Source organism: Chiloscyllium plagiosum, unplaced genomic scaffold (genome assembly GCF_037043375.1).
Source record: "Chiloscyllium plagiosum isolate Xiang-an unplaced genomic scaffold, Cpla_swu_hap1 HiC_scaffold_18, whole genome shotgun sequence".
Classification (NCBI taxonomy): Eukaryota; Metazoa; Chordata; class Chondrichthyes; order Orectolobiformes; family Hemiscylliidae; genus Chiloscyllium; species Chiloscyllium plagiosum.
This window is the reverse complement of record NW_028270156.1, coordinates 6,585,885-6,608,641: the sequence shown is the minus strand read 5'-3', so window position 1 is coordinate 6,608,641 and position 22,757 is coordinate 6,585,885. Positions and strand designations below refer to the sequence as shown.

The 22,757-nt window shown below is 44.2% G+C and overlaps 1 protein-coding gene and 1 long non-coding RNA gene across 13 annotated transcripts in view; one reads left to right on the top strand and one right to left on the bottom strand.

The window, feature by feature from the left end:
* nav2a (neuron navigator 2a) overlaps positions 1 to 22,757 on the bottom strand; it is a 1,144,654-nt gene that overhangs the window by 468,574 nt on the left and 653,323 nt on the right. The gene's annotated exons all lie outside the window — the stretch shown is intronic.
* The window catches only part of LOC148146846 (uncharacterized), a 49,298-nt gene continuing 29,400 nt past the window's right edge, over positions 2,860 to 22,757 (top strand). Inside the window, exons 1-2 of the long non-coding RNA XR_015760093.1 lie at positions 2,860 to 3,207; positions 15,487 to 15,588. This is a non-coding gene — a long non-coding RNA (uncharacterized LOC148146846). The remainder of the gene's footprint in view (positions 3,208 to 15,486; positions 15,589 to 22,757) is intronic.

The following is a 22,757-nucleotide window of genomic DNA, read 5'->3' as shown; positions in this document are numbered from 1 at the left end:
CACAGTCACTGTACTATTACTGTTCCATAAATGCTTTCCTAATGGCAGCACAATCACTTTCCAGTACTAACCCATTCCAGAAGATCAAGAGATATAGAAGTAGAATTAGGCCATTCAGTCCAACGGGTGTGCTCGCCCATCTGATCTGCCCTTCTCAACCTCATTCTCCTGCCTTCTCCCCTTAACCCTTGATCCCCTTACCAACCCAGAATGATCTATCTCTATCTTAAATATATTCAATGACTTGGCCTCCACCACCCTGTGCAGCAATGAGGTGCACAGATTCCCTACCCTCTGGCTGAAAGAAATGCCTCCTCATCTCAGTTCCAAAGAGTCATCCCTTCACTCTGAGGCTGTGCCCTTGGGTCCTAGTCTCTCCTACTGGTGGAAACATCTTCTCCACATCCACTCAGTCCCTGCCTCTCAGTATCCAGTGAATCTTCCCTTATCCTTCTGTACTCCATCGCTTACAGACACAGAGTCCTGTTACTAGATGGTTTGAGCTACAGGCAGAGGCTGAATAGGCTGGGGCTGTTTTCCTGGAGCATCAAAGGTTGATGGATGACCTTGTAGAGGTTTATAAAATCATGAGGGGCATGGATAGGGTGAATAACCAAGGTCTTTCCCCAGGGTAGCGGAGTCCAAAACTAGAAGGCATAAGTTTAAGGTGAGAGGGGCAAGATTTAAAAGGGACCTAAGGGGCAACATTTTCACGCAGAGGGTATTACATGGATGGAATGAGCTGCCAGAAGATGCTGGTATTTTTACAACATTTAAAAGGCATCTGGATGGGTATATCAATAGGAAGGGTTCAGAAGGCTATGGGCCAGGTGCTGGCAAATGGGATTAGATTAATTTAGGATATCTGGTTGGCACAAATGAGTTAGACCGAAGGGTCCGTTTCTGTGCTGTCTTACTCTATGACTCGAGTATTCCAAAGGTGGCCTTACCAGAGCCTTTCACAGTTTTAACACTCTATCTATGCTCTTGTATTCTAGCCCTCACAAAATGAATGCTAACATTGTATTCGTCTTCCTAACTATCAACTGAACCTGTACGTTAGCCTTAAGCGAATCCTGAACTAGCATTCCTAATTCCCTTTGTGCTTTGGATATCTGAAGCCTTTCCCCATTTCAAAAATAGTCTACATCTTTATTCTTCCTTCCAAAGAGCATAACCTCGCATTTTCCCACAACTGTACTCCATCTACCACTTCCATGTTGACTCTTCTCGCCTGTCCAAGTCCAGCTGTAACCTCCCTCCTTCTTCAACACGACCTGTCCTCCACCTATCTTTATGTCATCTGCACATTTAACAACAGCGCCTCAGTTCCTTCGTCCACATCGTTAATGTATAACGTGCATAGTCGTGGTCCCAACACTGACCCCTGTGGAACTCCACTAGTCACCACGGATCAGGTGATAGTCAAGGTCATTTTTCCCAGTGTAGGGGAGTCCAAAACTGGAGGACATAGGTTTAAAGTGAGAAAGGAAAGATTTAAAAGAGACCTGAGGGGTAACTTTTTCACACAGAAGGTGGTGCCTGTATGGAATGAGCAGCAAGAGGAAGTGGTGGAGGCTGGTACAATTACAACATTTAAATGGTATCTGATGGTTATATGAATAGGAAGGGTTTAGAGGGATATGGGCCAAATGCTGGCAAATGGGGCTAGATTAATTTAGGATATCTGGTTGGCATGGAGCAATTGGACCAATGGGTCTGTTTCTGTGCTATACATTTCTATGACTCGATTTACACAAAGATGGTGATTGGAAATAATTATCCTATTTTTGTATGTTTATTCAATTACTCCAAACAGTTTAAATAAGCCTGTCTGTATAAAGTGCTGTAACATAATCAGACATCCCAAAGGACTTCACAGGAGTGCTGTCAGGCAAGATACTACACTAATTAACACAAAAAGATTTTAAGACCATAAGAAATAGGAACAGGAGGAGGCCATTTGGCCTCTCAAGTCTGGTCTGCTGTTCATGGCTGATCAGTGTTCAAAAGTTGGTCAGCTTTTCATTTATCAGAAGTGACTTATGGGAGGAAAGTGGGGTAGAGGGACCGGGAGGTTGGTTGAGGTGTGGATGGGGCTTGGATAGATCCATGATTGAGGGCCCAGGAAGTGAAGGGTCACCCACCAATAGCAGAGCAATTAAAGTGGGGCTACTGAACAGGCAGAGATTGGAGGAGTGCAAATACCTCAGAGTGCTAGAACTGGGAGCGATTACCAAGGTCGATAGGAGTGAGGCCATACAGGGATTTGTAAACAAGAATCATAATTTTAAACAAACTAAGGAACTGCGGATGCTGGAGATATAAACTACGAAAAATAGAAATTGCCGGAGAAATTCAGTGTAGTCTTAGTGGGGGCTGTCTATTTATAGGGTTCAAGGGTCATCCCTTTAACCCATAGTCATTGTACAATTAACCACAATGAATGAACAATGCCTCTCCCACCAAACCCCATGAGCTCTGTCTGATTCACTCAAAAGTGGGTCAATATTGTATTGTTATACTGGTCTGTGATGCCCCCCAATGGTAAAAGAGTCTTCCTGCACCCAGTCTAAGGTTGAGAAATCACAATGGGGTGTCGGAGAGGCATCTTTGAAAGATTCAGCACTTTCAGTTGAATTCAATTTTGAAAACTTTATTGAACCATCCTTGCAGCTGTTCAGGTGGCTCTGCACAGGGCGAGCTGACTCCGAGGCAGTTAACAGGAAGTTTGAACATCTTGCAGGATGGGTGTTTGGTCTTTGCCAGGTGACCCAATACTGCTTCTAATTTCATTGGAAAATCAACAGCGCCCTATGCCAAAATAAAACCTCAAAGCATTGCCTTGGATGAGAAGCATAACACCAGGAGCTGCAATATTGCTTGAACAACAGGGGAGTAAGGTTTCATGCACACTGGACCCCACGTGATAACAAAAATTAAGTGTTGCCATCTGTGTTTCTTCTCTGGCCTTGAGGAAAACATCATATTTTCCACAAACTTTCACCTCAGCAATGCAATGAGTCTAAAGTTTCAGAACATGATTACAAGGTTCCCTTTAAGTTGGCACTTCTGAACATTGTGATGCAGCGCAAGTCAGAATCGCATTGTTACACTATTGTGTCCAATCTATTCCAAAAGCAGGGCTGCACCTGCCTCAGTTCATATGCAAAGCTCCACTTACTGATAGCTAAATGTCTCTGAAAGGTAAGGTTTCATCCTAAATGATTGTGATGTTTGTTCTTTGCTATTATTTAAAAAGCCGAGCACCAGTCTTGCACATTTGTTGAATTTTAAAGTTTCAAAACATTCCCCAAGCTGTCATCCTGCCACTGAGAAACAGTGCAAGTTGCAGTACCATTGCCAACATTCTTGACTCTTGAGTCATAGAGTCATAGAGATGTACAACATGGAAACAGACCCTTCGGTCCAACCCGTCCATGCCTACCAGATATCCAAACCCTAATCTAGTCCCACCTGCCAGCACCCGGCCCATATCCCTCCAAACCCTTCTTATTCATATACCCATCCATATGCCTTTTAAATGTTGCAATTGTACCAGCCTCCACCACATCGTCTGGCAGCTCATTCCATACATGTACCACCCTCTGTGTGAAAAAGTTGCCCCTTAGATCCCTTTTATATCTTTCCCCTCTCACCCTAAACCTATGCCCTCTAGTTCTGGACTCCCCCACCCCAAGGAAAAGACTTTGTCTATCTATCATATCCATGCCCCATAATTTTGTAAACCTCTATAAGGTCACCCATCAGCCTCCGACGCTCCAGGGAAAACAGCCCCAGCCTGTTCAGCCTCTCCCTATAGCTCAAATCCTCCAACCCTGGCAACTTCCTGCAAATCTCCTCTGAACCCCCTCAAGCTTCACAACATCTTTCCGATAGGAAGGAGACTAGAACTGCGCACAACACTTCAACAGTGGCCTAACCAATGTCCTGTACAGCCGCAACATGACCTCCCAACTCCTGTACTCAATACTCTGACCGATAAAGGAAAGCGTACCAAACGCCCTCTTCACTATCCTATCCACCTGTGACTCCACTTTCGGAAGACTCCATGTTCAAATATCGCTCCAGAGCCTGAAAAGAAGACTGTGAGGTCAGTACAGTACAGAGCGAGTCCTAAATCTGCTGTATCAACCCTCTCAACCCATGGCCCCAGTGTTAACCTGAGGGTCACCATGCCTCAGGCGAGGGCAAGGATGATAAAATGGGATCTTTATGGTGACTTCTTGCAAACTAACAAACCAACCTTACCTCTCCTTCCAATCAAAGTTGATTCCTGTGTATGAATCCATTCAATTGGGTCTCTGCCCCCAGCACAGGACCAAAACACCTCTTAGAATGGTCATTTCCCTTTGAGGGAGAGTGCAGGACGAGACATCGTAATCTCAGAATACGGAGTCACATATCTAAGACTGTGATAAGGAGGAATTTCTTCTCTCAAGAATAGTGAATCGGTGGAATTCTTTACCGCAGAGGGATATTGAGACTGAGTCATTAAGTGTATTCAAGTCTGTGACAGTTGATTTTTAATCAGTAAAGGAATCAAGGGTGGTAGGGAAAATTCAGGGAAGTGGAGTTGAAGATTATCAGATCAGCTAGGATTGAATGGTAGAGCAGACTTAATGGGCTGAATGGCCTATTTCTGAACCTCCACCTTACGGTCTGGCTGTCTGCAACCTTTGACATGATTGAATACACCAAACCAAAAACACTCCTCCACTGTTGTTCAACTGAGTGGGGCTGTTCTGGCCCAGCCTCCCTGCCTCATGTTCTTCCTTTCAGAGGCTGCTCAAAACCTCCCAATCCGACCCGTGGGCCACTCAGTCACCAGACTTGATGTTGCCTTATGTGGCTTCTTGTCATACTTTGATTTAAAATGTTTTTGTCAAGCACCTTGGAATGTTTTACATTCCTTGGGGCAGCACAGTGGCTCAGTGGTTAGCACTGCTGCCTCACAGCACTAGGGACACAGGTTCAATTTCTGCCTCGGGTGACTGTCTGTGTGGAGTTTGCACATTCTCTCTGTGTCTGCGTGGGTTCCCTCTAGGTGTTTCGGATTCTTCCCACAATCCAAAGATGTGCAGGAGAGACGAATTGACCATGCTAAATTGCCCATAGTGTTAGGTGCATTAGTCAGGGGTTAATATAGGGGAATGGGTGGGTTACTCTTTAGAGGGTGGGTGTGGACTTGTTGGACCAAAGGGCCTATTTCATATTGTAGGGAATTGAATCTAATCTTTTTAAAGGTGTTATCTAAATCTAAGTTGTTATTGGTCTTATACACGGGATATCAAACTGAGGTCCTTAATACACAAAAGTGGAAGTAAATACAGACTCCTTTTCCAGAGCAGTAGAGATGCTCTTTTAAAAACTGAGCCCTCAATCAACATCAGAAAAACAGATTATCTGCAGTCACATCACTATCTGTGGGAGCTTGCTGGGAGAAAACTGACTTGTGTATCCTATATTAAAGGTGACCATACATATTTTGATGGCTTTGGAAGGTACTATGTAAATTCAGTTCTTCCTATCCAAGTGTTTTGGGTCTGGGGCTTAATGTTCAAACCCAAACAGCGGTTACTTCAGTTTCATTGACTTTAGACAGGGCATCACAGGTGAAAATAAAAAGATCCAACTTTCAAACTAACAAATAACTCAGCTCTGTGCTCAACATTGTCCTTAAGAAGTCACCAATCATAACCAAGTGTGAAAATTAAATTTTCTTTGCTCTGCATGAATTTGACCTGATCATCAACTTTCCTCTACTCATTCGTGAAAGTCCTTGTTAACTGTCTGCTCTCCACTTCGTTTGTTCACAAATCACTTTATACAAAACCATTTCCATCCCTCTCCCCCATCTCCACCACTCCTGCAAAGATAAACTCTCTAGCTTTTTAATCTCCCAATAAATAATTCTCCATTTACAACACCATTGCCTCTTCTATCATTTAGGGAAACACGAGGGATCAGAAACTCGTTCCCAGTGACTTGCCAATTATTCAAACTCCCAGTTCTGGCTACTTCAAATATTTTCCAAACTAACCTGCTCACAGATGCCAGACACAGGTCGAGAGCAGGAGGGACTTGAACCCAGGATCGCTGGTCCAGAAGTAGGGACATTACCACTGAACAGGACAAGCTTTTCGAATGATTGTGAGATGCTGCTCAAAATGCCACCTGACTAACTGTAAGACGAATGGACACATCAGGCCTTCAAACTGCCCACAGAGTGAGGGCTTGACATACACATCTCCCTGAGAGACCTACTGTCCTCACAGTCGTCGACTGTCCTCCGTTTAGTGTAATGAGCAATCCTTTCTCAGCTGCATGCTCAGATAATTTACTAAAGTAGCTTTTAAATTGGATCTGAATTAATGTATTAAATGGTGCTGAAAATGGAGCCATGTCACCAGAGACTTTTATCTTGCACCCATTAGGACAAATGCGAGTTTTTAAAAATCATTCACTGGATGTAGGTGGTGCTGGCTGACCAGCATTTATTGCCCATTCCTAACTTCCCTTGAGAAGGTGGTGGTGAGCTGCTATTGTCAGTGAGCTGTTAGAGAGGGAGTCCCAGGATCTTGAACACTGAAGGAAAGATCTGAATTCACAAACATTTCGCAAGAAAGGGTAGTCAGCTCCACCGTTCAGTTAGATCATAGCTGTCAGATTTTAACCTCAGCTTCACATTCCCGCATATCCCAATAATCTTTCATCCCCTTTGTAATCAAGAATCTATCTTTTCTTTTAGAAAAATTTAAAGATTCTGCATCCAAAACTAGGTGGTGATTGGCTTGGAGGGGAACTTGCAGAAGATGGTGTATCTACTGTCCTTCCCCTCCTAGATAGAGGTGGTCATGGGCTTGGAAGGAGCTGTGTAAGCAGTCTTTGTGAATTTCTGTATTGCGTCTTGTCTATGGTACACAATGCTACTACTGACTGTTGGTGGTGGAGTGAATGAATGCTGGATTATGTACTGGATAGAGAGCTTTTCATAATGTTGAAGTTCTTCAGAAATGTCTCCATAATTTTATTTTCTTCTGTAAAATTCAGCACAGCCATCTGCTTGGCTCTTTCAAAGCTGCTGGGGTTTTGGCCATGTCTTTAGTGACTATATGGGGCCAGTTAGCTCAGTTGGATGGCAAGTGTGTGGCTCAGGATAACACCATTAACACAGATTCAATTCCTGCTTCAGCAGAGGTAGACAATGGGACATGTCTAACTGCCTTGCCTGAGAGAGTGAGGCGAGGGGCAAATAACACGCTGTGAAGAAAGGTCACTGGACTTGAAATTGACTCTGGTTTCTCTCCACAGATGCTGCCAGACCTGGTGAGTCTCCAGCAATTTCTGTTTCTGCTCCTCACAAAACAAAACTTTCCAAGTAAATGTCACAGGCTGAAAAATCAGCAGTTAATGCCTTTTGACAGAAAACACATGAAATTCGTGTGATTTTTGTTTACTTTGACAGATTTGTGTGTTTTTTTTCAAAGGCTTCCATATGTTTTTATAGGGTTTGTGTACACTGCTTATCCTAAATACTTCATGAATGGGTTTTCATTGGCAGGGCAAGGTTAGAAGATGAGAGGAAACACTTCTGAAATACTGCGTACAGTTCTGGTTGCCCTGCTATTGGAAGGATATAATTAAATTGTAAAGGGTGCAGAAAATATTTGCCAGGATGTTACCATGAGTGGACAGTTTGAGATATAAGGAGATGCTGGATAGGTTGGGACTTTTTTCCCTGGAGCATTGGAGGTTGAGGGGTGAGTTATAAAGGTTTATAAAATCATGAGGTGCATAGTTAAGGTAAATAGCAAAGGTCTTTTTCCTCAGGTAGGGGAGTTCAAAACTAGAGAACAGGGATTTAAAGTGAGAGGGGAGAGATTTAAAAGGGACCTAAGGGGAAACATTTTCACAGAGGATAGTGCATATACAGAATGAACTGCTAAAAGAAGAAGCAGGTACAGTTACAACATTAAAACACATTTGGTCAGGGACAAGGATATGAAAGATTTAGAAGGATATGGATCAAATGCAGGCAAATGGGAAACGTAGTGAGCATGGACGAGTTGGATCAAAGGGTCTGTTTCTGCGCTTGATCACCCTATGACTCTATAGACTAGCGAAGGGATGTTTGGAGGTGAGAGTGGTCTCACACTGATCTCAAGAAGTGAAATGATGTGTTGGTGATTAGAGATTGCCTTGGCATTGGCAAGCCTTCATCCCATGCCTGGTTCCCTGAGGTGGCATGCCTAACTTCAGTCAATGCCCACTGCCAATGGGTGAAAAAAGTATTGGTGGGCAGTTTGAGTAGCATGAGAGATGATGTCATTGGGACATCTCAAATCCCATCTGAAGGCAATAGTCTGGCACCTCACGCTGCTTAAGACTGGAGTAAAATGTCGCTTATCGTAACATGTGAACATCCTAACTTTCCCAAAGCAAACTGTAGTCAATATACTATTTGATAGTTTAGGGTTTGTTTTTATTGCAGATACTTCATATCAGCCAATATAAATTACATTAAAAATGAAATAAATCATCTCATAGAATAAATCACATTCCAGAAAAAAACTGCAAGTGAAACCAGAGGGAAGTTGACCATAGAGTTTCTGATGTTTAGCCCTTAACTAACTGTGACATTTCTCTTCGGATGATTAGCGTTACCATGTGAAGATATAGCTGTGAGATGTGTTTGCAAGTAATTACTTCCACTTTCTGCTGTGCTTCACAAATCGGAGACAGACCACTTCAAACTTCACCCATCAGAAATGTGGGGATATATGTTTGAAAAATCACTGAAATTTATAGCGCAGAAATGTACAGCAGCAGAAGGGGCAGGCCATTCAGCCTGCTATTGCCTATGCTAAATGCTTGAAAAAGCCATCCAATTGCGTTAGACCATAAGAAACAGGAACAGGAGTAGGCCATTTGGCCTCTTGAGCCTGCTCCACCATTCAATAGGATCATGGCTGATCTGATATTCCTCCTGTTTCTCAAGAAGTGGGATGATGTGTCGGTGATTAGTGGTTGCCTTGGCATTGGCAAGCCTTCATCCCATGCCTGGTTCCCTGAGGTGGCATGCCCAACTTCTGACAATGCCCATGGCCGTTGTGATTCACCAACTGATTAGATTAGATTCCTTACAGTGGGGAAACAGCCCTTCAGCCCAACAAGTCCACACTGACCCTCCAAAGAGTAACCCACTCAGACCCATTTCCCTTTGACTAATGCACCTAACACTATGGGCAATTTAGCATGGCCAATTCACCTGACCTGCACATCTTAGTGACTGTGGGAGGAAACCCACACAGACACAGGGAGAATGTGCAACTCCACACAGACAGTCACCCGAGGCAGGAATCAAACTCAGGCCCCTGGTTCTGTGAGGCAGCAGTGCTAACCACTGAGCCACCATGCTGCTCCAACTAATCACAAATCTATCTCAGGTAGACATAAGGACTCTATTTTTATTATTCTTTCATGGGATGAGGTTGTCACTTGCTAGGCCAGCATTTGTTGACCATCTCTAATCGCCGACAGGACAATTCAGAATCAACTACATTGCTGTAGGTCTGGAGTCACATGCAGGCCAGACCAGATAAAGAAGGCAATTTCCATTCTGAAGAACATCAATGACCCAGATGGATTTATTCAATAATCAGCAATGAATTCCGGATCATCATTAAACTCTTAATTCCAGATATTTTTAATTGAATTGAAACTCCACCATCTGCCATGACAGGATTCAAACCCAGGTCCTTCGAACATTATCTGGGTCTCTGGATTAACAGTCCAGCCTCCCTCTATTCTCTGCTCAACATTCCAGCTTCTCCTCATAACCTTGCAAATTATTTATCATCAGAAACATGCCTCATTCTCATCTGAATGTTCCTGCAGAATCCAATCCCAATGGCATCTCATTTGGTACATTCTGGATCGCATCAGCTCCCTCACTGAAATAGTTTCTCATTCCTCTTCCACGTCTTTTGTCAACGGCTTTAAGTTGATGTGGAGGTGCCAGTGTTGAACTGGGGTGGACCAGGTTAGAAATCACACAACACCAGGTTATAGTCCAACAGGTTTATTTGAAATCACAAGCTTTCGGAGCGCTGCTCCTTCATCACGTGAAATAAGACTCCAGCGCTCTGAAAGCTTGTGATTTTAAATAAACCTATTGGACTATAACCTGGTGTCATGTGACTCCTGACCTTGCTTTAAATTGACAATCGCTGGTCTGAGGAAACAGTTGCTCTTGACTGTTTCAATGTTTTGTTAAAACTCATAGCTCCATCTGAAAGGGTCTTTCTGCTGCTGCAATAACAGAGGCTCATTTCTTACAGAAGGTTTCCTCTGCAGGAACTCAGGTATCCCAGTGATCCTCAATAGTGTTGCTCTCAGGCACTTAGAGCTTTCTCTCAGCCATTGCTTCCCAAACCTTTTCTCACTTTCCATTCTTGAGGCTTGAATGTAGTAAGAGCCCCTCCGTGAGAGAGAATGTCTGATAAGAGTTTAGCGTACAGCTGTTGTGACTGGGCCAGAGTTACCCAGCAGCCAGTACTGCTTCCAATCTTGCAACCCCAAAGTTTTAGCCCATGACCTTGATTGGGGACCCATCCCCCCATAAGAGCAGGTGCATGTAGCAAGCAACATATATGTTTTACTGCCCCAGTTGAACTTTAAATGCCTAATTCCAGCCTGCGTAGATCATTTAAACTGCAGGTAGGAGTGTGGTAACAGTGTAAAGATGCTGCAGCCCCAGAAGACCAAGGAGAGAGATGACTGGCAATGGTTTAACCTGCAGGTCACTCACGCCTTGGCTGAGGGAGCAGGATGAGTAGACGGACTTCCATGGTAACCTCAGCTGGTACAGGAACTGAACTCATACTACAGGCATCACAAACCAGCTGTCCAGCCCACTGAGCTAACCAACTGCTATATTATAAAGTGGGCCATGAGCTACAGAAGGTGTAAGAGATGTCAGTTTAAACGATGATTTGGAGATGCCGGTGTTGGACTGGGGTGTACCAAGTTAAAAATCACACAACATTAAGTTATAATCCAACAGGTTTATTTGGAAGCTTCCAGATGATTTTTAACAGTTTAAACTAGGAAGGAGGGCCAGAAGAAAATCAATTGGTAGGTCTGCGGTTTTGAGGGAAAGGAGAAGAACCTCGGCTGAATAGAGAGGACTGAGGAGAGTCCAGCTTTAACAGGGACAAAACAAGAATCCCAGAAAGCGTTGAGAAACTCAAGAGGTCCGGCAGCATCAGTGGAGAGAGAGAGAAAAACTGAGATTCAGGTGCAGCGACCTTTCTTCAGATTCTTTCAGCAGCTCCGAGAAGGGTCACTGGACTCAAAACATCAACTCTGCTTGTCTCTCTACAGACGCTAACAGACCTGCGGAATTTCTCTGGTGGTTTCTGTTTTGGTTTCAGATTTCCAGCATCCACAGTTCTTTGTTTCGTTTTGGTTCAGAAAATGAATCAAATGGGTCAAAGAGGATTGCAAGGTTTAGTTTGAATCTGATAAATGTGTCCATGAGTAGTGAGGAGTTCCGTGAAAACAGCGACTCTGTTGCCTGTGGCTGAAGAGAAAGGGTCTGTTTCTATGACTGACAGCACACAACGGATGTGGGAGATTAGATTAGAGTGGTGCTGGAAGAGCACAGCAGTTCAGGCAGCATCTGAGGAGCAGGAAAATCGACGTTTCGGGCAAAAGCCCTTCATCAGGAATACAGACAGAGAGCCTGAAGGGTGGAGAGATAAGTGAGAGAAGGGTGGGGGTGGGAAGAAAGTTGCACAGAGTACAATAGGTGAGTGGGGGAGGGGATGAAGGTGATAGGTTAGGGAGGAGGGTGGAGTGGATAGGTGGAAAAGAAGGTAGGCAGGTAGGACAAGTCATGGGGACAGTGCTGAGCTGGAAGTTTGAAACTGGGGTGAGGTGGGGGAAGGGGAAATGAGGAAACTATTGAAGTCCACATTGATGCCCTGGGGTTGAAGTGTTCCGAGGCGGAAGATGAGGCATTCTTCCTCCAGGCGTCTGGTGGTGAGGGAGCGGCGGTGAAGGAGGCCCAGGACCTCCATGTCCTCGGCAGAGTGGAAGGGAGAGTTGAAATGTTGGGCCACAGGGCGGTGTGGTTGATTGGTGTGGGTGTCCCAGAGATGTTCCCTAAAGCGCTCTGCCAGGAGGCATCCAGTCTCCCCAATGTAGAGGAGACCGCATCAGGAGCAACGGGTACAATAAATGATATTGGTGGATGCGCAGGTAAAACTTTGATGGATGTGGAAGGCTCCTTTAGGGCCTTGGATAGAGGTGAGGGAGGAGGTGTGGGCTCAGGTTTTGCAATTCCTGCGGTGGCAGGGGAAGGTGCCAGGATGAGAGGGTGGATTGGTAGGGGGGGCGTGGACCTGACCAGGTAGTCATGCAGGGAACGGTCTTAGCGGAAGGCGGAAAGGGGTGGGGAGGGAAATATATCCCTGGTGGTGGGGTCCGTTTGGAGTTGGCGGAAATGTCGGCGGATAATTTGGTTTATGCGAAGGTTGGTAGGGTGGAAGGTGAGCACCAGGGGGTTCTGTCCTTGTTACGGTTGGAGGGGTGGGGTCTGAGGGCAGAGGTGCAGGATGTGGACGAGATGCGTTGGAGGGCATCTTTAACCACGTGGGAAGGGAAATTGCAGTCTCTAAAGAACGAAGCCATCTGGTGTGTTCTGTGGTGGAACTGGTCCTCCTGGGAGCAGATACGGCGGAGGCGGAGGAATTGGGAATATGGGATGGCATTTTTGCAAGAGGTAGGGTGGGATGAGGTGTAATCCAGGTAGTTGTGGGAGTCGGTGGGTTTGTAAAAAATGTCAGTGTCAAGTCGGTCATCATTAATGGAGATGGAGAGGTCCAGCAAGGGGAGGGAGGTGTCAGAGATGGTCCAGGTAAATTTAAGGTCAGGGTGGAATGTGTTGGTGAAGTTGATAAATTGCTCAACCTCTTTATGGGAGCACGAGGTGGCGCCAATGCGGGAGATTGAGTTGTTTCTGATGTAACCCTTTGGACTTAATGTTCTATTCAGACTTATAAGAATTCAACTTTTTTCCTTCTTTTAACATTAAAAGTATGACAGTTATGTATTAAAGTATATGAATGATTAATTTTAACAATAAAAGAATCAGTGTTCCATATTTTGCATACTCATGTTCAGATTTTTCCTTCACACGTTTTTGTATTCATCCTCAGTGAAGAGATATAAGGTAACTTCACAACTTCAGTCGCAAAATTGCTATGTGTTACAGGTTATATATCACTCTTTGAGAACCAGTCAGGAGGATATAAAAGGGTAGTTGTTTTGTTAGAGATTTAACTGCTGGCTTTTCTTGCACCAGGTTGGCGCAGTGCCTCTCTCTTTCATTGTGATTTCAGAACATAGGGATTGAAATTGTATCTTACAAGTGATACACATCACAGTTACTATAGCAGAGGTGTTTACAGACAATTTGTGACTTCATGCACAGTTGAGAGGAAGCTTGCTTATAGCTGATGTTTATATCAAGTTTGAAATTTAGAAAGCAATATATCCAGATACCATTTGCAAGATATCCCATTAAAACTTTTCTTAATATCCCCATCCCACCATCGCATTCCCTTACTGGGAATTTCACTGATTCCAGCTTTGAGCTCTAAACTCCAGGCCAACGTGTAACTGTAATTTTGACTCATTTCTACATGAAGCACCTCAAGGTGTTAACAAATGTGTTTTAAATGCAAGATGGTATGTTGTTAGTTTCTTTCTCAGAATTATTTGAGATATTGGCATTGTGAAAGATGTGTATTGGGGACAGAGGGAATAAAAAGGCGTTGTTGGAAATGGAGAGATAAACAAACTGAAAAGAAAGGGCAAGTAAGACTGTTTGAGCAAAGGTGTTTGGGAAATGGGCATTGTGCAATGTTATAAACTAAATCCCACCTGAAGATGTGTCAGGTCTGACAGATGTCAGGGATATTTCATAATTATGTAGGAAGGGAGAGAGGGAGGGAGAGGGGGAGAGAGGGAGGGAGAGAGGGAGGGAGAGAGAGAAAAAGAGGGAGAGAGAGGGAAAGAGAGGGAGAGGGGGAGAGAGAGGGAGAGAGGGGGAGAGAGAGAGAGAGGGAGGGAGAGGGAGAGAGAGGGAGGGAGAGGGAGAGAGAGGGAGGGAGAGAGGGAGGGAGAGAGAGAAAAAGAGGGAGAGAGAGGGAGAGGGAGAGAGAGGGAGAGAGAGGGAGAGAGAGAGGGAGGGAGGGAGAGAAAAAGAGGGAGAGAGAGGGAGAGGGAGAGAGAGGGAGAGAGAGAGAGGGAGAGGGAGGGAGGGAGAGGGAGAGAGAGAGAGACAGAGGGAGAGAGAGGGCGAGAGAGGGAGAGAGAGGGAGAGAGAGAGAGAGGGAGGGAGAGGGAGGGAGGGAGAGGGAGAGAGAGGGAGACAGAGAGAGGGAGACAGAGAGAGGGAGAGGGAGGGAGAGAGAGAGGGGGAGAGAGAGAGAGAGGGAGGGAGAAGGAGACAGAGAGAGAGGGGAGAGAGAGAGAGAGAGAGGGAGAGAGGGAGACAGAGGGAGAGGGAGAGGGAGAGAGAGCGAGACAGAAAGAGAGAAAGAGGAAGAGAGCGAAAGAGGTGGATGACATACATGTCCATTCGCTGTGGTTGCTGGAATGCAGCATGGAACAAACCCATTGGTCCAACCACTCCATGCTTACTATATTCCCTAAGTAAACTACTCCCATCTGCCTACACTTGGCCTATATCCCTCCAAACATACCTTATTATCCAAATGTCTTTTCAACATTGTAACTGTACCCGCAACCACCACTTCCTCTGGAGGTTCATTCTACACATGGACCACTCTCTGTGTAAAAAAACTTGCCCCTCATGTCTTTTATTAAATCTTTCTCATCTCACCTTAAAAATATGTCCCTCAGTCTTGAAATCTCCCACCCTAGGGAAAAGACACGTGCTATTCACTTTATCTATAGCCCTCATGATTTTATAAACCTCGATAAGGTCACTCCTTAACCTCCTACACTCCAGAGAAAAAGTCCCAGCCTCTCCCCATAACTCAAACCATCACTTGGGGCTTTCGAGAAAGAAGATTATGGGACCATCATAAGAACTGCAGCCTTACACTGATTTGGTACACTCTGCAGATTAATTGACCAAGCTTGGGGGGAGTTCCATGTGTAAATATACTTTCTAAAAGAATCTTGAACTTAAAATGCCTGAGGAAATGTGTTTAGGAGGACCATAGCAAGCAGAACCACTACCATAAGACAATGTAACGATAAGAATTAAGACCACAAGTAGACTATTCAGCCCCATGGAATTGTACGCAAATTCAGTGTTATAATTGAAGCTGCTTATGAGGCAATTTAAGTATGAGGATAAAATGGGTCATTTCAGAATAAGGACGGATGCTGCTCAATGCAATATATAACCCACTACTCTCTCAGCTTCATTTCAGAAGTATCACACCAGACATTTGTTACCATCTCAGCTCAGTTCATCTGCTGTTTCCACTTGAGATGCCTCGTGGAAGAACACAAGGGTTAATTGTAAGTAAGTAAATATTAATGTTCTGTTATCATATCCAGAAAGCACCATCAGTGAGTGCATTTCAGGCAAAAAGAAGAGAAAAAAAAACATGTTGCGGAGGAACAAAAAGGGCTAACAAAATAAATTATAAGAAAAAGTATTTCTTTTTCCAATTAAAATTTTGAACATATTGGAATTTCAGGCAGTTTCCTGCCTGACTGATTTCACAGCCATGATCCTGAATTTGTTTGAACATTTGTTAAATCTCACTTTGCAACAGAGCAGCTGTTCAAAGATGTTCCATGTGAAAATGAAACAGGCAAAAGGAAAGGGTTTCTATTTCCTAGCAATGTCACTTGAATGCTGCAAATAAGCAATGGCTGGAGGCAGAGGGCAGAAACTGAGACTCGGGGAGAGGGATTAGTGCCAATTACTGTTACTCCAGTTACTGCTAACCAGATAAGACATCTGTTCTGCATAACCAAACAATAAAACGGCAATTAGGTTATGTTCAAACACTTTCGCTATCTGTTTGGCATGGCTTTACAAAATGTGAAGAAAAAAAGCTTATTAGCCCACCAACTCATGTGGGATGTAGTTATTTTCTAATCATTCAATTCATTTGGGATAATTTCTGAACAGAAATCTTATTGGGCTCATGTCAATATTCATTGAATGATAAACATTGAAGTTAACCTTTTTGAAATGGCTTGAGACAGCTGGTACTATGACTTGGTTCCTCAGGTTTTGTACTTACACCTATACATAATTGCACGTGCAAACATCTTCCTATTTATCGATAATTTTTAAAAATCAATCAGACCAGCCCCATGACACCCATCCAGGGGCACGTAGGCCTTGAACCTAAACCTTCCTAGCCCAGGGGTAGAGACAATATCACACAGTCCCTAAACACCCTAGTTATATACACAGGAGAGAAAGATAATAAACATGACAAAATGACATTTCATTGTTCAGTGTTTCTGGCACTACCCATTCATTATTGCAGTCAAGAAGTCAGGGAAATGGATATTAATAAAAGAAGCAAACAGTAAAATGACTGCAAAAGCTTTAGTTATCGTAAATAAAATGACAACTTTCCTCCTTCATCAGTAAATTCTGGTGGTGATGGAGGCTCCAAACAGGAACAAAGCTTGCTTGGAAGTGCTAGTCAGGATTCAGAAGGCACTGGATGTAAGCTGTGTGAAGTCACACACACACGCACACACATGCATGATAATTTAACATCATTGAACAATCAGTCCATCATGTTGGACACGTGGATGACATCAATGTGGCACTCCTATCAACCAATTAAGCAGCTGCTTCATGAACATGCTCTACATTATCGTCAAAAATGTCGGCCACAGCAATTGAAAAATTTCATTATTTAAGGGCTTAGAATTACTCCTGAGTTCTTTGACGAGTAGATAACAAGTATACATCTTTATAAATACTTATTTTGTGGAAAGCTGACATCACTGGTAGATCTGGAATTAATGGTTACCATTAAACTACTGTGTCAATAGGTGGAAAAGACCAATTAACAACTGAAAGAATGTGGACGCTGGAAATCAAAAACAAAAGCAGAAATTGCTGGAAAAGCTCAGCAGGTCTGCAGCATCTGTGCAGAGAAACCAGAGTTAACGTTTCAGGTCCAGGAATCCTTCTTCAGAACTCAGTTCTGAGGGAAGGGTCACTGTACCCAAAATGTTAATGCTGGAAAAGGCCATCTAGGTTACTAATGCCTCTTAGGGAAGGAGATCTGCCATCCTTTAGTAGTCTGGCCTACTTACGACTCCAGACACACAGCGATGTGGTTAACTCTTAACTGTGTTCTGGGCAATGATGAATTGACAATAAATGCTGGGCAGGCCAGCAATCAATGAATAGAAGCAAATATCTGTCCCTAATTGCCCTTGAAGTTTGCTTGCTCAAGCCACTTTAGGGGAAATGTGGCACTGGAAAAGCACAGCATGTCAGACAGCATCCAAGGAGTAGGAGAGACGACGTTTTGGGCATAAGCCCTTCATTAGGAATGTGGAGGGGGAAGGGGGCTGAGAGATAGATGGGTGGGGGTGGGACTGAGGGGGAGGTGGTAGGTAATGGTGATAGGTAGGTGGCGACGGTGGAGCAGATAGGTGGGAAGGAAGATGGACAGGTAGGACAGGTCAATAGGGCAAGTGTTGGGTTGGAGGGTTGGATCTGGGATGAGATGGGGGGAGGGGAGATTTAGAAACTGGTGAAGTCGATGTTGATGCCGTGTGGTTGTAGGGTCCCAAGCCAGAAGCTGAAGCATCTTCCTCCAGAAGGTGGGTGGCTAAGATTTGGCAGTGGATGCGGCCCAGGACTTGCACGTCCTTGACAGAGTAGGAGGAGGAGTTGAAGTGGCCAGCCAGAGGGCTGTGGGGTTGTTTGGTGCATGTATCCCAGAGATGTTCCCTGAAATGTTCCGCAAGTTGTGTCTTGTTCCCCGATGTAGAGGAGACCACATTGTGAATGGACACAGTAGGTGAGACGGGTGGATCCGCAGGAAAATCTCTGCTGGATGTGGAAAAAAATCTTTGGAGTCTTGGATGGAGGTGAGAGGGCAGGAGTGGGTGCAGGTTTTACACCTTGTGTGGCATCAAAGAAAGATGCTGGGAGTGGAGGGTGGGTTGGTGGGGGGCATGGACCTAACGAGGGAGTCACAGAGGGAATAGGGGTGAGGAGGGAAATATATCTTTTGTGGTGGGTCTGATTGTAGGTTGGTGGAAATGGCGGAGGATAATGCACTGTATCCAGAGATTCATGGGATGGAAGGTGAGGACCAGGGAGGCTCTATCCTTGTTGTGACTGGAGGGGTGGGATTCAAGGGTGGTGGTGCAGGTGGTGGAGGAGATATGCTGGAGGGCATTGTTGATCACTTTGGAAGAGAAGTTGTGCCATATCTCCTCCACCGCTAAATCCAAGCCACCCAACGACTGGAGGAAGAACACCTCATATTCCACCTTGGGACTCTCCAACTACAACAGCATCAACATCGACTTCACCTGCTGCCAAATCTCTCCTCCCCCTGGCCCATCCCAGACAGAAAGCTCCAACTCAGCACCACCCTCTTGAGCTATCTATCTTCCCTCCTATCTATTCGCTCCACTCTCCCCACCAATCTATCACTATTACCCCTCATCTGCATCCACCGATTGACTTCCCAGCTACCTTTCCCCCCAAACCCACCCCACTATTTATCTCAACCCCCTTCCCCTTCCACTTTGCTGAAGAACTTATGCCCGAAACATCGACTTTCCTGCTCCTCGGATGCTGCCTGACCTGCTGTGCTTTTCCAGTACCACATTTTTTGACTCTCATCTTCAGCATCTGTAGTCCTCACTTTCTCTCATTGATGGAGGGAAGGCATGCACAAAAGGTTTAAGGCAGAAATGGTGAATTTGGAGTGAACTACACAGCTGTTGATGGTTATAGATTGGGAGGGGATTTGGTTGGATTGTTGGTTGACACAGCACTGTGTTGCCAACAGCATGGGTTCAATTCCCATCTCTGGTTTGAGGTTACCATGAAGGACTCTCCTTCTCAACCTCTTCCCTCGCCTGAGCTCTGGTGGCCCTCAGGTTAAATCAGGAGCGGCACGGTGGCACAGTGGTTAGCACTGCTGCCTCACAGCGCCAGAGACCCAGGTTCAATTCCCGCCTCAGGCAACTGTCTGTGTGGAGTTTGCACGTTCTCCCCGTGTCTGCATGGGTTTCCTCTGGGTGCTCTGGTTTCCTCCCACAGTCCAAAAAATGTGCCAGTTAGGTGAATTGGCCATGCTAAATTGCCCATAGTGTTAGGTGAAGGGGCAAATGTAGGGGAATGGGTCTGGGTGGGTCGGTGTGGACTTGTTGGGCCGAAGGGCCTGTTTCCACACTGTAAATAATCTAATCTAATCTAAATCACCGCCAGTTGCTTCTCTGTAATGAGAGCTGCCCCAATGCTCTGGTAAGACTATGGTGATACTACAACAATAGATTGGGAGGACAGCAATTTTAAATCTGGATCAGGAGCCAATGTAGGTTTTTTTTTATTATTCACTTGTGGGATGTGGGTGCCACTGGCTGGACCAAGATTTATTGCCCATTCCTAATTGTCCTTGAGCTGTTTTCTTGAACTGCTGCAGTCCACTGAAAATCCACAATGCTGTTAGGGAGGGAATTCCAGGAATTTGACCCAGTGACACTGGAAAAGTTTCAACATAAACAAGGATAAGAATAATGAGTGAGCAGGATTTGGTAAGAGTCAGGGTATTGGCAATGGAATGGAAGCAAAATACCGTGGATGCTGGAAACACAAACAAAAACGGAAATTGCTGAAGAAACTCAGCAGGTTTGGCAGTATCAGTGGAGAGGAAATAGAGTTAATGTTTCAAGTCTGATATGATTCATTAGAGTTTAGAAGGTTGAGGGGAGATCTAATAGAAACTTACAAGATAATGTATGGTTTAGAAAGGGTGGATACTGGGAAGTTGTATCCTTTAGGTGGGGAGACTAGGACCCGTGGGCACAGCCTTAGAATTAGAGGGGGTCAATTTATAACAGAAATGAGGAGACTTTTCTTCAGCCAGACAGTGGTGGGCCTGTGCAATTCATTGTCACAGACTGCAATGGAGGCTGTGACGTTAAATGTCTTCAAGGCAGAGATTGATAAATTCTAAATCTCACAAGGAATTAAGGGCTACGGGGAGAGTCTAGATAAGTGGAGTTGAAATGCCCATCAGCCATGATTGAATGGTGGAGTGGACTCGATGGACCGAATGGCCTTGCTTCCACTCCTATGTTTTATGGTCTTATGATTCTTCAGAATACATTCCGTTCTAAAGAATAGCCATGTCAGACTGAAAACATTAACTACACAAAGAAGAATTTCAGACTAGCTAAAGTTTTGGAGAGTTAAGGATAGGAACCAGCGAGGAAAGAAAGGTTTAAAATAATCGAGTGTGGAGGTGATGAAGGAGGAGGATTTCAGCACCAGATGAATGAAGGCAGGAACAAAGACTGATGGTCTGCCGAAGGCAGCAGTAGGTGGTCTTTGTTATTGGTGATGTACAATGTTATGGGCTAGGAGCTAAGTTAGCAATTGAAGAGACACTGAGATTCAGCTGGAGAGAACAGCCAAAAAGGGGGATGAAATATTTGGCAAGGTCTTGGAATTTGTGGCCAAAGGTAATGAACTCAAATTTCTGACTGCTAAACCAGTCAAAATTGTGATGCATCCAAGATTGGATACTGAGCAATGACTCTAACAAAATAGAGCGACTGTCAGCAAATAGGACAAGACGATTATGCAGAAATTGAACAGATATCATCAAGTACACTGTGAATCTAACTTCATAACTGGGGAATGATGTTGCTAAGGGACTGTCAGATAACTTATGGGAAAAAGAAATTAACTTATTTCCTGAAATTTGAAGCTCAATGAAATGGCACGATGAATATGACAAGGACTCAGACACACAAATAACTCCCAATATTTGAAAAGAAATCCACATGAAAGAGAAAAAAACTTGGCAAAATTCTAAAATTATTTTTCCTATGTAGGAAAATTCCTTAAAAATTTGAAATCAAAGAGAATGGGACATATATACACGTATGTAATATAGTACAAAATCCCAGTCAATGTTTGGCTGGTTTCATTCTGATCACATCAAAATGCAAAAGCAGGACATTGTGGATACATAAACAAAAACAAGAACTATGGACGCTGGAAATCTGAACCAAAAACAGAAATTGCTGGAGAAACTCAGCAGGTCTGACAGCATCTGTGGACAGAGAAACAGCATTAAAGTCTGGAATCCAGTGATCCTTCTTCAGAATGATCTGAAGATGGGAAACTAGACTCAAAACGTTCACAATGGTGGATACATAGCCTGTACCAAATAAAACCATCAAATGTTAGCTATTCAGAATTCTATCCTGCAGAATTATCTCCAATATTTATCAGGAGTCTGCACTAAGAAACATCCTTTTTTTTCGGTGATTGATGTTGTCTGCAAAGGAAAACAATTATCCTGAAAAAGCTTCCAGCTACAGGAAAAGGACAACAGTATCAAATGATGGACAATAACTTACAGCAAATGTATCAATGTTATGTGAAAAGAAATATAATTTGATGCGATGGCCTCACTGACCTCAACCAACAGAAACAGCAGCATAGCACAGGTCAACACTGCAGTTTCCACACCGTTAATGCCTTATCCTAGCTCCCCTATTGGGATGCTGTAAGCTGGTGATCTCAACATGTAAACAGTGATGTGAGATGTAATCATAGAGTCGTAGAGATGTACAGCATGGAAACCGACCCTTCAGTCCAACTTGTCCATGCCGACCAGATATCCTAAATTAAGCCAGTCCCATTTGCCCACACTTGGCCTGTATCCCTTCCTGTTCATAAAAGCATCCTGGTGCCTTTTAAATGTTGTAATTCTATCAGCCTCCACCACTTCCTCTGGCAGTTCATTCCATACATGCACCATCCTTTACGTAAAAAAGTTACACCTTAGATCCCTTTTATATCTTTCCCCTCTCACCCTAAACCTATGCTCTCTAGTTCTGGACTCCCCATCATAGGGAAAAGACTTTGTTTATTTACCCTATCCATGCCCCTCATGATTTTATAAAGCTCTATAAGGTCACCCCTCAGCCTCCGACGCTCCAGGGAAAACAGCCCCAGCCTATTCAACCTCTCCCTATAGCTCAAACCCCTCAACCCTGGCAACATCCTTGTAAATCTTTTCTGAACCCTTTCAAGTTTAACAACTTCTGTCATGTAAGTGTATCAGGGCTTAGTGAGTTGTGCAACCACAGAATGTACCCTTATCACTGCCCAGGCTGGTGCACTGCAAGTAACCCCATATAGCCTTCAACACTGTAAAGTCAAGACAAACAGACAAGTAACAGATTTCTTCCAAACTATGCTCTCCATTAATATAGTCCTGTGTCATCTCCTCCCCAGAGAGAAGAAGGTGAAGAGGAGATCTAAAAGAATTTTGCAAAATCATCAGCAGGCTTGACACAATAAACAGGGAGAATCTGCTCCCACATGTAAAAGGATTGGGAACAAGAAGGCATAGATTTAAAGTGATTTATAAAAGAAGAGAGATCAGAGAAAACCTGCATCACTCAGTCAGTAATTAATATCCGGAATGCACTGACTGGAA